At 34.7% G+C, this 13,581-nt stretch overlaps 1 long non-coding RNA gene across 1 annotated transcript; it reads right to left on the bottom strand.

Moving 5' to 3' along the window:
* Window positions 1-203: 203 nt before the first annotated feature.
* LOC118893566 lies at window positions 204-7,229 on the bottom strand. The gene is made up of 3 exons (XR_005019492.1): window positions 7,139-7,229; window positions 1,136-1,137; window positions 204-214 (listed from the first exon to the last, which is right to left on the bottom strand). It is a non-coding gene; the product is annotated as an uncharacterized LOC118893566 (long non-coding RNA).
* Window positions 7,230-13,581: the final 6,352 nt, after the last annotated feature.

The raw sequence follows: 13,581 nt of genomic DNA, 5'->3' as shown, positions 1-13,581 counted from the left end.
GACAGGCATTCTTGGATTTAAAACTCAGACCGCTACTTAACTTTCTAGGTGATCTTGAAAGTTGTCTCGTAATCTCACTGTATCTCAGTGTCCTTCCCCTGAAAATGGGAATGATAGTGTCCAACTACTGGACTAGTAAAAAGAATTAGAAAGGCAGTAGATGTAAAAAAGTTCTAGTCCATGTCACATAGTGGGAACTCAGTACATGTAAGTACTCCTGAATAAGTTTGTTACAAAACATGATAGTAAAAATTCAAGGGACTTCCCTGGTGGTCCAGTGGTGAAGAATCCACCTTCCAATGCAGGGGACTCCGGTTCGATCCCTGGTCGGGGAACTAAGATCCCACATGACGCGGGGCAACTAAGCACACGTGCCACAACTACTGAGCCCTCGTGCCTCAACTAGAGAGCCCGCATGCCGCAAACTACAGATCCCATATGCTCTGGAGCCTGCACGCCAAAACTAGAGAGAGAAAACCCACACGCCACAACTAGAGAGAAGCCTGCACACCGCAACTAGAGAGAAGCCCATGAGATGCAACAACAACAACAAAAATCCAACATGCTGCAGCGAAGATCCTGCATGCCACAATGAAGACCTGACGCAGCCAAAAATGTAAATAAATAAATAAACAAATTCAAAATCATAATTCTCTAGCTTAGAGTTGACTGACACAATGAGCCACTGGGTTAGGAGAGTCCCTCTGAGTTATCCCCTTAACAAATGGAGGATCTCAGTGTTCTTCCTGTGACATAGAAAGAGTGAGAAAGAGAGCCTGTTTTAAGATTTTAAGGCAATGGCACCACCCACTTTCAGTCTTGGTCTAACTGATGCCCTGAAATCAGATTCATAATCTTTTCCTTTTGTGGTTATATTAGTTCTGTATTGCCATAACAAATTACCACAAATTTAGCATCTTAAACAAAAAAAAAAATTATTATCTTATAATTCTGTAGGTAAAAAGCCCAATCCAGGTCTCACGATGCTAAAACCAAGGTATTAGTGGGCCTCTATTCCTTTTTGGAGGTTCTCAGGGGAGAATCAATTTTCTGATGGTTTGGGTTGTTGTCAGGATTCAGTTCTTTGGGATTGCAGGACTGAAATCTTTGTTTCTCTCTGTCAACTGCTTCCCACTTCTAGAGGCCACCCACATTCCTTGTCTCATGGTGTCTCCCTCCATCTTCAACACCAGCAAGTGCAGGTCTGGTTCCTTTCACACTGGATCTCTCTTTCTTTTTCTATCTCATCTCTCTGACCCAGCAAGAAGGGTTCTCCACTTTTAAGGACTCTTGCAACTCAATTGGACCACTTGAATAATACAGGATCCTCACCCTATTTTAAGGTCAGTTGATTAACAACTTAATTCCTTCTGCAACCTGACTTCCTTCTGCCAAAGTAACATGTTCACTCGTTCTAGGGATTAGGATGTGAGCATTTTGGAGAGCCATAATATTTCCTACCATGGAAGTAAAGATGAAAATATATGGGAAAAATGCTGACTGTAGAAGGTCCTTGAATTTTTGCCTGGATTCCTTTTATGCCTGGTGCTAGCTGTTTAAATTTGAGAAAGATATTTTAATTCTCTGAGCCTCAGCTTCTGTTCCTCTTATATCAAAGTACTAATTCTTACCACAGTGAAAGTCTTTGGGGGCTAAGCGGGTGAAGGCCAAAAGTGTGAAAAAAGGGGGCTGTCTGTAATAAAACTGGAGAGCAAATGCCCCCCCAAAGGAATTTAAATTCCAAAATTTTGTTAAAATATTCTTCCTGACAAATTAAACATCAATGGGACATATTAAGCAAAACTACCATTGTGAGATATTCGGCTCAACTTGTAAGATTGTTATGAGGCCTAAATGAAATGAATTTATTTAAGATGCATAGCATATAATAAGTATTCCACTCATTTAATTTTCTTATTTCCTAAATGTTTTACACTAACAATATTTGCTTTTGAGCATGAAAATATCATTTCATTCATGTATTTCTTATATAGCTATCCATATCGTGCTATTCTCTGACCACCTGGGTTCCTTTTTACATGCTTCTAAACACATCTAGCCAAATATTTGGTTCTTAAAATCTCTACACTCTGTAAGTTCCATCAATCACATTCAATCATATCTATATTCATCCATGGAGCATAAACATGAAAAAATGACTGATATTCAAATAGCCTTTCATTATGCTCTTTGTAAGTTAGTTTTCTAATGTCTTTCTAATCCTCTTTTCTTATTAGTATCACTGTAGATGCTAATGTCAAATCATTTTGACAGAATTGCTTATTCATTTCACCTTTATATTCTAATGATTCCTAAAAGGGTTTTAAATTGCATACAGGTATATTTAATAAGCACAATTTTTCTCATCCAGTTTTACAGGCTAAAGCGTACATATAATCTCTGAGACATTAAGTGTTGCTACATGTGTTTTGTCAGTCCATTTAGATACTCTTTGAAACATATTACTTAGTTTAGATATGTTAATAAATGAACTTTATATAAAATCTCTGATTAAACATTAACTTAGGCCAAAAAGATCAGATATAAACCTGACTTATTTTTTCATGGGAACATACAGCATTTTCCTCATTCCTGAATTTTCTCTAACCTGAAGTTTCTCTCAAGAAACAGCTCTCTCCTGCTTTGGTCATAATAAAATAGAACAAGCTAAGAGTCTAAGGGCAGAAATTGAATTTCTCAAGATCCTTTCCTCCTTCATTAGAGATGTAGAAATAAAAGACAAACTTTTAAGTTATCTCCTCAGTCACCAGGCATACAGTGAAATACTGTAACAGCCTTTGTGGTTATCTTTCTTTGTTTTTCCCTTCCTTCCTTCCTTCCTTTCTTCCTTCCTTTTCTTTCTTTTTCTTTCTTTCTCTCCTTCTCTTTCTTTCTTTCTTTATCTTTCTTTCTTTTTGGCAGTGAGTTAGAAATATTATCAAAAATTCTTTTTGATAAGATTTATAGAGGCCATGTCAGGGAATAAGCTTATTTAATGAAAGAGATGTGAAAGGAGAACAGGAAAACACTAGTACTAAAAGAGGTGAGTTGTCATTCTGAAGAAATAAGAAGTTATCTATGATTAAGAGAAGCTTGTTGAACGTATACTAAATTTTATTTGCAATCATGACTCTTATTTGACCAGAACATTTTTTTGATTTGCTTTATTCTAGGTTTAAAAGAATAGCAAATAGTATGGTTAGAAGAAGAAATTATGTCTAAGGTTAAGTTCATACTAAACTACTTTATGTTTCAATTCATCTGGTTTGGCTAACTATATTTATATTTTTTGCCAGATCCAAGACACACTTATGAGGGCATAATTAATAATCACATCAATATAACAGCTGGAAATTTAGATTATCCTAAGTCTGGACATATGGATATTCTATGCCCTTTATTGCCTCAAGGTATTTGCAAACCTCATTCCCCCTTTTGGAGTAGTCTATCCCACTGCTTCTAGCTTTATCACCTAATTGTAGTCTACACCTTTTCTTAATCTACTCATTATTTCCAGACTATGTGACATTCCCCTGATATGATTTCTCAAAGCATACCATAATAACCCTAGTATAGCATATATCATCCATTATTTTAACCATTTATTATTCTATCTACCCTACTAGACCATATGGAACATGAAAGTGTAGAGCCTTAGTCTTGTTCACAATTATTATCTTCATGGCAAGCATAATATTTAGCCTAGCATAATTATTAGCCTGCTGTAACATAGCTGGTTCCCATTTCTGAATCATCAATGTAGGTAGGTACTACCAAAGTCCTAGTAGGTGAGGAATATTCAGTTAGCAACTTTTCTAGCACCTCCCTTTGGAGTAAGAATAACAAGGTATTTCTAATTTCTATTTCTATATCAATCCCTCTTGAGCACCCTGAAAATAAACCATTTTAAAACAGGAGAAAACCAAGATAGTTTGGCATTTCAGTCCTAAGGAATGCTATGGGCAACCAGCTACTGTGCTGGCTACACAGAGCACGTTTTATTTGGGTACCTAGTGCTGGATGTTGGGCAACCACCTACCCTCCATGCCCTCATCCCCACCCCAAGAATTTATGTGAATGTTGGGATGAATGACACATAGATGCCAATAGGTATGAAAGAAAGCTTATTATTTACACAGTAAACATTTAAAGATTCCCAAGGAGAAGGGCTCAAGTTTGGTCTGGAGTGAAACCAGAAACATCACTGGGGAAGGATGACTCTGGTTTTACTTATGATTAGGAGGTGGGGCAAGAGTAAATGTCCCCTGTGCTGACTGGGACATGCATGGTTTGAACTTCCCACCAGCACCAAGAGAGGGAGCAGGCAGCTTTCTCACAACTTTGTTCAGTTGTGAAGTAAAAGGTAAAGGAGAAGGAAGGGGCTTGAAAGATGTTAGTGATCAAACATCAAAAATGAAGTCTTTGCCTTTATTACAGTAAACAAGACTAATTCTGTTTTTAAGGTTTTTAAAGACTGAGATTAATGATCTCGTTTATAGATATTTTAATAGGAATTAAGAATTAAAATATGTCAGCAATGTGTCTGCACAGTTTTCACAACGTATATGATTAACTTCACATATATTGACTTAATTCTTGTTATAATTCTGTCATGACCATATTATACAGCTTAGAACATTGAAGTTCAGAAATGCTCAGTAACATGCACAAGGTCACACACGTAAGTCAACAGAAGAACCTAGATGTAACCTAAAGCAATTGATTTCCAAATCCTACATACATTTACTTGCTCTAATTACCCATAGAACCGTTGTGAGTTCAAGACATATATTTTCTCTTTTCAATTTAGAACATCTGAAGACTCTTAATGTCTTCTACATCTTGCAGAAAGAGAAGCAAATGAATTTAATATTTCTTTTTAGTCCTTAAGGTCATACTCTGACCAATGTGCTAAGGAAGCTGAGGACCATTACATGAGACAATCTGCCTGTACCTCTGTTTCCAGGAAGCAAAATACTTTCAAGACCTACCTTATTCAAGATACCACTGATTTTTAAATGTTAGGTAACCAGCCTACTTGAGCCACAATATGGGTAAGGAAGAGCACACTATACTCTGAACCTACATTGTAAATCAGATTTCCTCTCATGCTATGCAATATTCATATTTGATTTCATAATTCAAGTTTAGGAACACATTTCTTACCTTTGTTTCCATTCCTGAGAGGTTTCTTAGTGTGTAATTCTACTGAACAAATACATATTGATTCTATGTGCTCTTATGGTGTCATTAACATACAGTATACACCTTTTCAACTCCTCTCTGAACTGTACTAAAAATAAATGCAGAGCAGTTATTGTAATTATAGAGTAAACATAACAAATTAACATAATTATAATTAAAACCAGGGAAAGTGGTGAGCACTTTGAAATATAAAAAAATTAATTCAAGCCCCTTACTTGTGGTTAAAAATTCTCTTTCCTTGGAGAAGCAAAATATTAACCAAGAACTTAGAGGCACAAAATCAAAGACTACAAAGCAACTTTCCTTTCTAGGGCAGGAAGAATGACACCTAAGCCAAATTTGATTCTATGTTCATCCAGTCTACTTGAAAATGGACTTAAAATGACTCTTTCATGCTGAGGTTTTGCCCACTACTATACTGTGAAAAAGAGATTTGAAAGAAATGTTCAGATAAGAAAAGCAAGGGTAAATCACAATTTCACATATAAATTTGCCTCATTATCATCGAGTTTCTAGTGAAATAGTTGTTGGGCCTAGTTTTCTGGACAATTGTCTCAATTCTCTCAATTCTCAGTCTTGCATGTAAAGAAAGATATTACATACAGCTTCATTTTTCCAAGGATTTTTTTTCTAAGTAGTACTGCGTTAAAGTGTTCATGTAATTAGCACAGCAAAAAACAACACCTCTCTGGCATTTTCCTTCTCTTCTCTGAGACTGCTTTTTTGGTGCCCAGTTTTTCTGTTTGCTTTGGTTTTTCTGGAGTGAGAGAGTGACTGGTAAAAATGCTTGGTGGGTACTTAGTATTTTATTTGGCATTGGCACATACAGTCTTCTTAAAGCTAAGTTTTATCTGGATGGAGAAGATGCTTGAAGACCACTCATCTTTTCAAAAGACTATACTTTAAGATTAATACAAAGAATGTGTCATGAATAGTAATGCAAAATATCTACTGTGACAAAGATGCAGCATTCAGTAAATGAATGTCAGTGATTAAAGGATATCTTGTCGAAATAGCTCCAAATGGGGATCTTAGAAAAAGGGTAAGAAAGGAAGGAATGAACAAACAAAGGAAAGAGGATGAGGGCAAAACAATAGTAAATAATGAGGAGAAATATACATAGATATGGAGAAGCTTAAAACATGCATTTCTAATAGATAACAATGAGAGTTGGACATAGATAAATGACAGCTATGATGAGTTTTATTGCACAATTTTTTTTTGTGCATCATTAAATATGATGAATAAGAGGTAAGTGCAAAGTCTAAAGACAAATCTGAGTGTATCAAGAATGATGGATGAGCAATAGGGGCACAGAGACAAATTTCACTGCATTGGTAAGGTCTGATTTTGTGAAATCATTGTACTTCATATGACATAGGGAATTAAGGGAATTAAAATAAATTTGAAAAAAACATGAAGGAACATTCTTGGTCATGTTATTATGGTAAGGATATTTTTAAAATTTTTATTTGTTTTTCACTAAGGGAAGCTGATCAGTCAGTAATGTCACCAACAAATAAAGGAATGACATAAAACAGCAATAAGAAAAATAATTCATCTATATATTTCTCATACTCTTTTTTTATTGATGTTCTTTTTATAATATGAGAAACAGTGTAGGTGTAAGCAACAATAGCAACAATAAAATTTCATTGAAGAAACTTCCTGAGTCTTAATCTCAGGGAATTTTCACTTGTTCAAATTGTTAAACTACATACTTCCCACTCCATAGTGTCTCTCCAGAGTATTTTCTCAGATGTTTTAGAAATCCTCAAAACTTATAATGTGCTCTCAGCATTCACATTTGAGACCACTTCATGAAATTTTGTGGTTCAAAGAATACACAGTTATCTCTGACAATATAACTACTATAGTAACACATTATTTCTTCCTTGTCTTCAGGGTCTCCCCTTGTTGTCTTCTTATGTACGAGTTGGCCAAAAAATTCCTTTGGTTTTTAGGTAAAGCAAAAAGACACATTTTTCATTTTCACCAACAACTTTTTGAACAGCGTATTCACTGTTTTGTTCCACTAGCTTCTGCCATTTTTCAGGCAACTTCATAATTCCATCTTCCCAAAACTTCTATCTTTTTGAGCAAAGAACTGTTCCAGGTGCCTTTTACAGTCTTCCAGGGAATTGAAATTTTTTTCCATTAAGAGAATCTTGTAAAGACCGAAATCAATGGAAATCCGAAGGTGCAATGTCTGGTGAATACAGCAGATGAATCAGAACTTCCCAGCCAAACTATAACAGTTTTTGCCATCATCAAAGAAACATGTGGTCTTGCATTATCCTGATGGAAGATTATGCGTTTTCTGTTGACTAATTCCGGATGCTTTTCATCGAGTGCTGCTTTCAGTTGGTCTAATTGGGAGCAATATTTGTTGGAATTAACTGTTTGATTTTCCGGAAGGAGCTCATAACAGAGGACTCCCTTCCAACCCCACCATATACACAACATCACCTTCTTTGGATGAAGACTGACCTTTGGTATGGTTGGTGGTGGTTCATTTCACTTGTCCCAAGATTTCTTCCGTTCCACATTATTGTACAGTATCCACTTTTCATTGCCTGTCACAATTTGTTTTAAAAATGGAATGTTTTCATGACGTTTAAGTAAAGAATCTCAGGCAGAAATACGGTCAAGAAGGTTTTTTTCACTTAACTTATGTGGAACCCAAGCATCAAAGGATGAACATAACCAAGCTGGTGCAAATGATTTTCAACACTTGATTTGGACATTTTGAGTATGTCAGCTATCTCCCGCGTGGTATAAGGTTGATTGTTCTCAATTAACGTCTCGATTTGATTGCTGTCAACTTCAACTGGTCTACCCAACCATGGAGCCTCATCCAGTGAGAAATCTCCAGCACTAAAATTCACAAACCATTTTTGACATGTTCGATCAGTCACAACACCTTCTCCATACACTGCACAAATCTTATTTTTGCATTTCAGTTGCGTTTTCACCTTTTTTTACCTTTCTTGAAATAATCTAGCATAATATGCTGAAAATGTTGCTTTATTCTTCCATCTTCAATATTAAAATGGTTACACAAAAATCACCAATTTTGATAAGTTTTTTTAAAATGCACGCTGATATGACAGCTGTCACAATACAATCTAACAAAATTGTTTCAAATGAAGTTAAAAACGACTAAGCACTTCTAGAGCCATCTTACAGAAAAAAACAAACAAACTTTTTGGCCAACTCAATCGAAGCTGAAATAAAGGGTGATCCATATATATATATATATATATATATATATATATATTTTTTTTTTAAAGCTCCCTCATTAACAAAAAGTTAAGTTTTCCATGCGGCCCATAACCCTGTTTTATCATGATTGCTACAGACTGTATTTGGGCTACACACCTGTGGAACACAACTTTTTTTTTTTTTTTTGATTTGTTCGTAATGTGTTGTCATGGTAAGTCCTATAGCAGGCATCTCTGACCATACTGAGTTGAGCTGGGAAGAGTGGGCTGAGGACTTTTTTCACAGGAAATTATGATTGTTTATATTAACATTTTCTCCTATGTATGGTTTTATATGTTTTTCCAGGGCCAGAGAGTTGTATTCTATAAATTCTTTTTACCAGACAATATGTGAAAAGGCATTAAATATGTAGGAATATCAATATACTGTGCCAAAGAGGAAATTTGCAAATATAATAAGTATGAAGGCAGATGAAAAGTCATTTGGTATAAATCTTTACTTCATTCCTTGAAGGTGTGAAGAACTCAGGTATTATATTTAGGATTCTGCAATAACCTTTCATTTTGGCATAGGGTTTAGTGATGTTTGTGGCTATGAATGGTACTCATTTCACTAAGTAATCTATTCATTCCTAAAAACCCTGAAAGACGGAATGAATAACAATGAGGAAAGAAGATAAGGGGAATGATGAATAAAGGAGAGAAGAAAAGAGTAAGAAAGAAGAAAACAAATGAAAAGTATCCAACCTGATGAGTACTTTAGCAATTCAATCAAATTTTGATCCCTTCTTACAATAATCATAGGAGGTAAGAATTATTATTTTTATACTACAGATGAGAAATTGAGTTGAGAGGATAAATGTTTTATTTTTCTCATAGTGACATAAATTATAAGCAGTATAAAAGGGACTAGCCATCCAGCTTTTCATAAAAATTATATGGACTTTTCCACTTTACCCCATGGTGAATCATGGAACCCCACGGTGGGTTAGAGTCAAGTCCCAGCAACTGCCTCGGGAATACCTCTGTAGTCCTCATGCAAAAGAATGTCTCTTCCACCTTTTGGGGATCAAAAATTTATGTATCCAATCAAGGAGGTACTAAAAGAGACTAAGATATGCTACAGAAGTTTCTGTGTAGCATTCAGCATGAGAGTGACTGAGTACCACACAGTGGAGTTAGAAATAGAAGTAACAACAGCAAAACACATATAGCTGTGTAATTCAAGTTATAAAGTGTGCGTATGAAAGAGATAAAATTACCAAAGAAGAATAAGAGGAAGAGAAAGAAAGAGCTCAAAGGAAAGTGTAGAAACTAATAATTATTTTCAGTGAAAACTGCATAGCCCTGGTATGAACTAAATACCATATAGTAACAGTAGGAGTTCATAAACTCTCTTGTATTAACATATAAGGATCCCAGAGAATAATACAAAAAGAAGCTGGAGGCACACTAAGACTTCATAAGTAAGACAATGCTATAGTCATTGTAAATAAAATAATATGTACTAACTCTTTTATGGCAAAATTGATGGTTCAAACTGAATCATATTTGTGTGTATATAACTCAATATTTTTTTATAAATCCCAATTATAGTTGATCATGACTATGTAATGCTAATTTAAATAAACCTAAAAATGAAAACAAAAAAAAAATTTTCATTTAAGAAACAAAACAAAAGTAATTATATAAAAAAATACCTAAATCTATAGAGACCTACTAACTTCTAGTTGATGGAGAACCACTGATCGAGTCTCCTTAGCCAATGTCTACCATAGGCAGGACTGTGTAGAAATTCACAATAATAGTATTTCAAGAGGGCTGATGAAATGACAAGACTCCTGGCCACTGGGGTAAGAAAATGAGAGCTCATGTCTGGTTTTTCCACTAGCTAGCTTAAGACCCAGGGCAATCCCTTCAACCTCTATGATTCTCTGTTTCTTCAAGAATACACATTAGTGTTATTATTTTTATAAAAGTTGATTTTTTGTAGGCATGAACATATCAAAATAAAACTAATTTTAATTATCTTAACCAAAATATATACAGCCACATTTTATCAGAGAGGTTTAAAATGTCGCCCTAGGACAAAATATCAATAGGATGCTGCAACTTTTAAAAGACCAGCAGTAGCTCATCTTAAAGGATGCTTGGTTGCCTTTGCCCTTGAAGCTAATATATCAACACATTCTCTCCATATTTTACATAATGTTCACATGTGAAATGAATAAAAAATATTAGAAAATGTATTTTAATATATCTATAGATAAGATATCTATATGTATATATATATTTATGTATCTTATATTGAAGTAATGTTTTGAAGGCATTTTTCTACAATTAATCTTTAATTAAAGTGATCATAAAATTCTCTCACTCTCACCTTTCTCATGACTTCCAATTACACTTAAGATTACAAATACTTACAAAGACCTACCAAGCCTCGTTTACATTGCCCAAGACTACCCCTCTGACATCACTTCCAGCCCTCTTCCCCTTACTCCTTGTGCTGTCACATTGTTCTCCTTGACTTCCCCAAACAGTAGCATACACTGCTTGAGGGATTTGCACTAACTGTGACACCACCTAGATGCCCTCTCGTCAAATCTAACAAGAACTTTTTTTTCTCATCTCATAAATCTATGTGGGCGTTATAAATGCCATAGAATCATGGTGTGCATGATATGTCTGTTGTCAATAAAAAAAAATTAGTAATTAAAATTTCCTTGGTAGAATTTTAAAATTTGTTTTAAATGTTAAATACAAGGCCGGAAAATTGAGTATCTCATGTTACATAATTATCTACTGCTCAAAAAGGAAACTACAATGACTTTAGTTAAAAAAAAGCTCTTAGGAATTACAAATATTAGAAGCTTCTCCCACTTTCCCATCTGTGAAGTATATTAGGTGATATGATATATAGTAATCGGGGAAAAGAAGGCAAGCCTAAGTATTTCTCTTTCTTGTTACTGTCTTTGTTGGTTTTTGTCCTTTCAAACATACATTGGTTTAGGTAGTTCGGAGCTGTATGTTAGATTTGGGGTCTGCCCTCAAATCCATTTTCAGGAGCTTCTCCAATCTGAAGCAGAGAAGTTGAAAGAGAAAGGCAGACAGAGAAAGAAATAATAGAACAGGAGTAGTTAGGAGAACAGGTTAAATAGAGATGTAATATTTAAAGCCCTATCAAAGCTAGAAAATCATGGGGAACATTGTGGAGTACAATATGTGGGTTCTCTAAATGTCCAGGAAGTCACATTACCAAGGCTTTTCCATATACAGAAAAAAATATATTTGTATATTTGTTTATATATACTTATATACTATTGTATTAATATAATATATGCATAGTATGCTATTAGTAATATATATGTAGTATGTATATATACATATATATGTAACAAAGAATAGTTTGGGAATGGCATTCTTAGTTTAAAAAACACTGTCAGTTCTGCATATTTTTTATGTAATTATGAAAAACAAATATTAGCATAAATATGTAAATGCAACATTAATGGCATCAAAAAGTGCATTTATTATACTTTCTTCAGAAATCAGAGCTCTCACACCACAGAATCAAAATGGCTTACAGACTTATTCTCCGTTTTGCCAGTGTAAAGGTCACCTGAAGTACAAGAGATATTTACTGGAAAATTTGAATTTATTTGAAACTGATCTCCTAATTATCTTAAATACACATATTCTTATCCTGATTGCTTCTGTAAAAATACATACTTTATAAACTCTCCTGCAAACTTATCAAACATGTTTTTTTTAAATAAGGTGTAGTTTTCAAGACTATGTGTAAGTTCATGTGTGCATGTATGTGTGTTTAATCATTCTCAAATTGTTATTTGTTTTTCTGTGAATTTTTGGAAAAAAACATTTTTTTCCCATAAAATATCTTTCCCAAAGTCTTCAACTTATTGTACCTTACCTATGACTTATACATGTCCAATTCAGTGCTTTAAAAAATGAAATCTCACTCTTTCTCGGAGTGTTCTAATGTGCACGTCTGAGATAGGTGATTAAGAGGGTTGGACTGTCCATTAGAACTTCTGTTTAGTTTGTCAGATGCCTGTGGCCAAGGTCTAAAGCCATGATTTCATAATAAAAAATATTAGCCATGTTTCCAACACAGATGGCCTTGGAAATTGACATTTTAACATGGTAATAAGTTCACCACCCCATGGACTGCCAATTTCTACATTTTTTTCCAAAGTGTACGCTTCTAAGCAATGGAGTGTTGTTTAAAACATGAATAATTCAAAACTGATTAAAATTATACCTAATTCATTCACTCCTTTCTCCTAAAGCTCAACACGGACAGTCACAGGGACACCCAGTATACTGTAGGCATTGTGTTAAGTGTTTAGGAGATAAAAAAAAAAAAAAAATTTTTTTTGTGGTCCAAAGAACACACGGGTCTTAAAAATATAATAAAACACAGCAGGATATAAACAATAAGGGCAATTAAGTGTTATGTGTCATGAAAGAGCACAGAGGAAGGAGTGCCCAGTTATGGCCAGGAGAGGAAGTACTATATATTTCTTAAGTTAGAAAAGATTCTTTAATATTGAATTCAATTTAATTTCCCATAAAATACCATTGCCCAGTTGGCAATGAGCTCTAATAGTTTGCACAAGACTTGAAACTGTAACATCCCTGTTCCACACACACACACATGCACACAGCATGAATTCCTCTTATCCTCTCTTTTTCTCCCTTTTCTTTTCTCCCCAAGATGGTCGGTCCAGTTCTTGAAGTTAGTTTTCTGCCATAAGTTAACTATTTCACACTTTAGATCCTGCTATTTCTAAGCTGAGCTCACCAAAGAGTTTAAAAAGGCATGATCTTTAACTTCAAAGAGTTCTTGTCTAAAGAAAGAAACATACATATGGATAGAGAAATACAGTAGATGTGGGGAAAGTACTATTTTGGAAATATGCATAGAGTTGTAGTCTAAAGCACAGATTGAGTGGCTCTATGAGGTCAGTGTAGGCGGGAGGAGAAGACATTTGAGATGAATGTTGAACTGGTATGGACAAATGACAATTTGTCCTTCATCAATATGTTATGTACTAACTAACAGATTGGAATACTTTGATCCCTGAACATCATTTGATTCACAGGACAAGTCACTACATTGTACACT

Source organism: Balaenoptera musculus, chromosome 1 (genome assembly GCF_009873245.2).
Source record: "Balaenoptera musculus isolate JJ_BM4_2016_0621 chromosome 1, mBalMus1.pri.v3, whole genome shotgun sequence".
NCBI classification, from domain to species: domain Eukaryota; kingdom Metazoa; phylum Chordata; class Mammalia; order Artiodactyla; family Balaenopteridae; genus Balaenoptera; species Balaenoptera musculus.
Note: the sequence above shows the minus strand (reverse complement) of the source record. Positions and strands in the feature narration are given on the sequence as shown.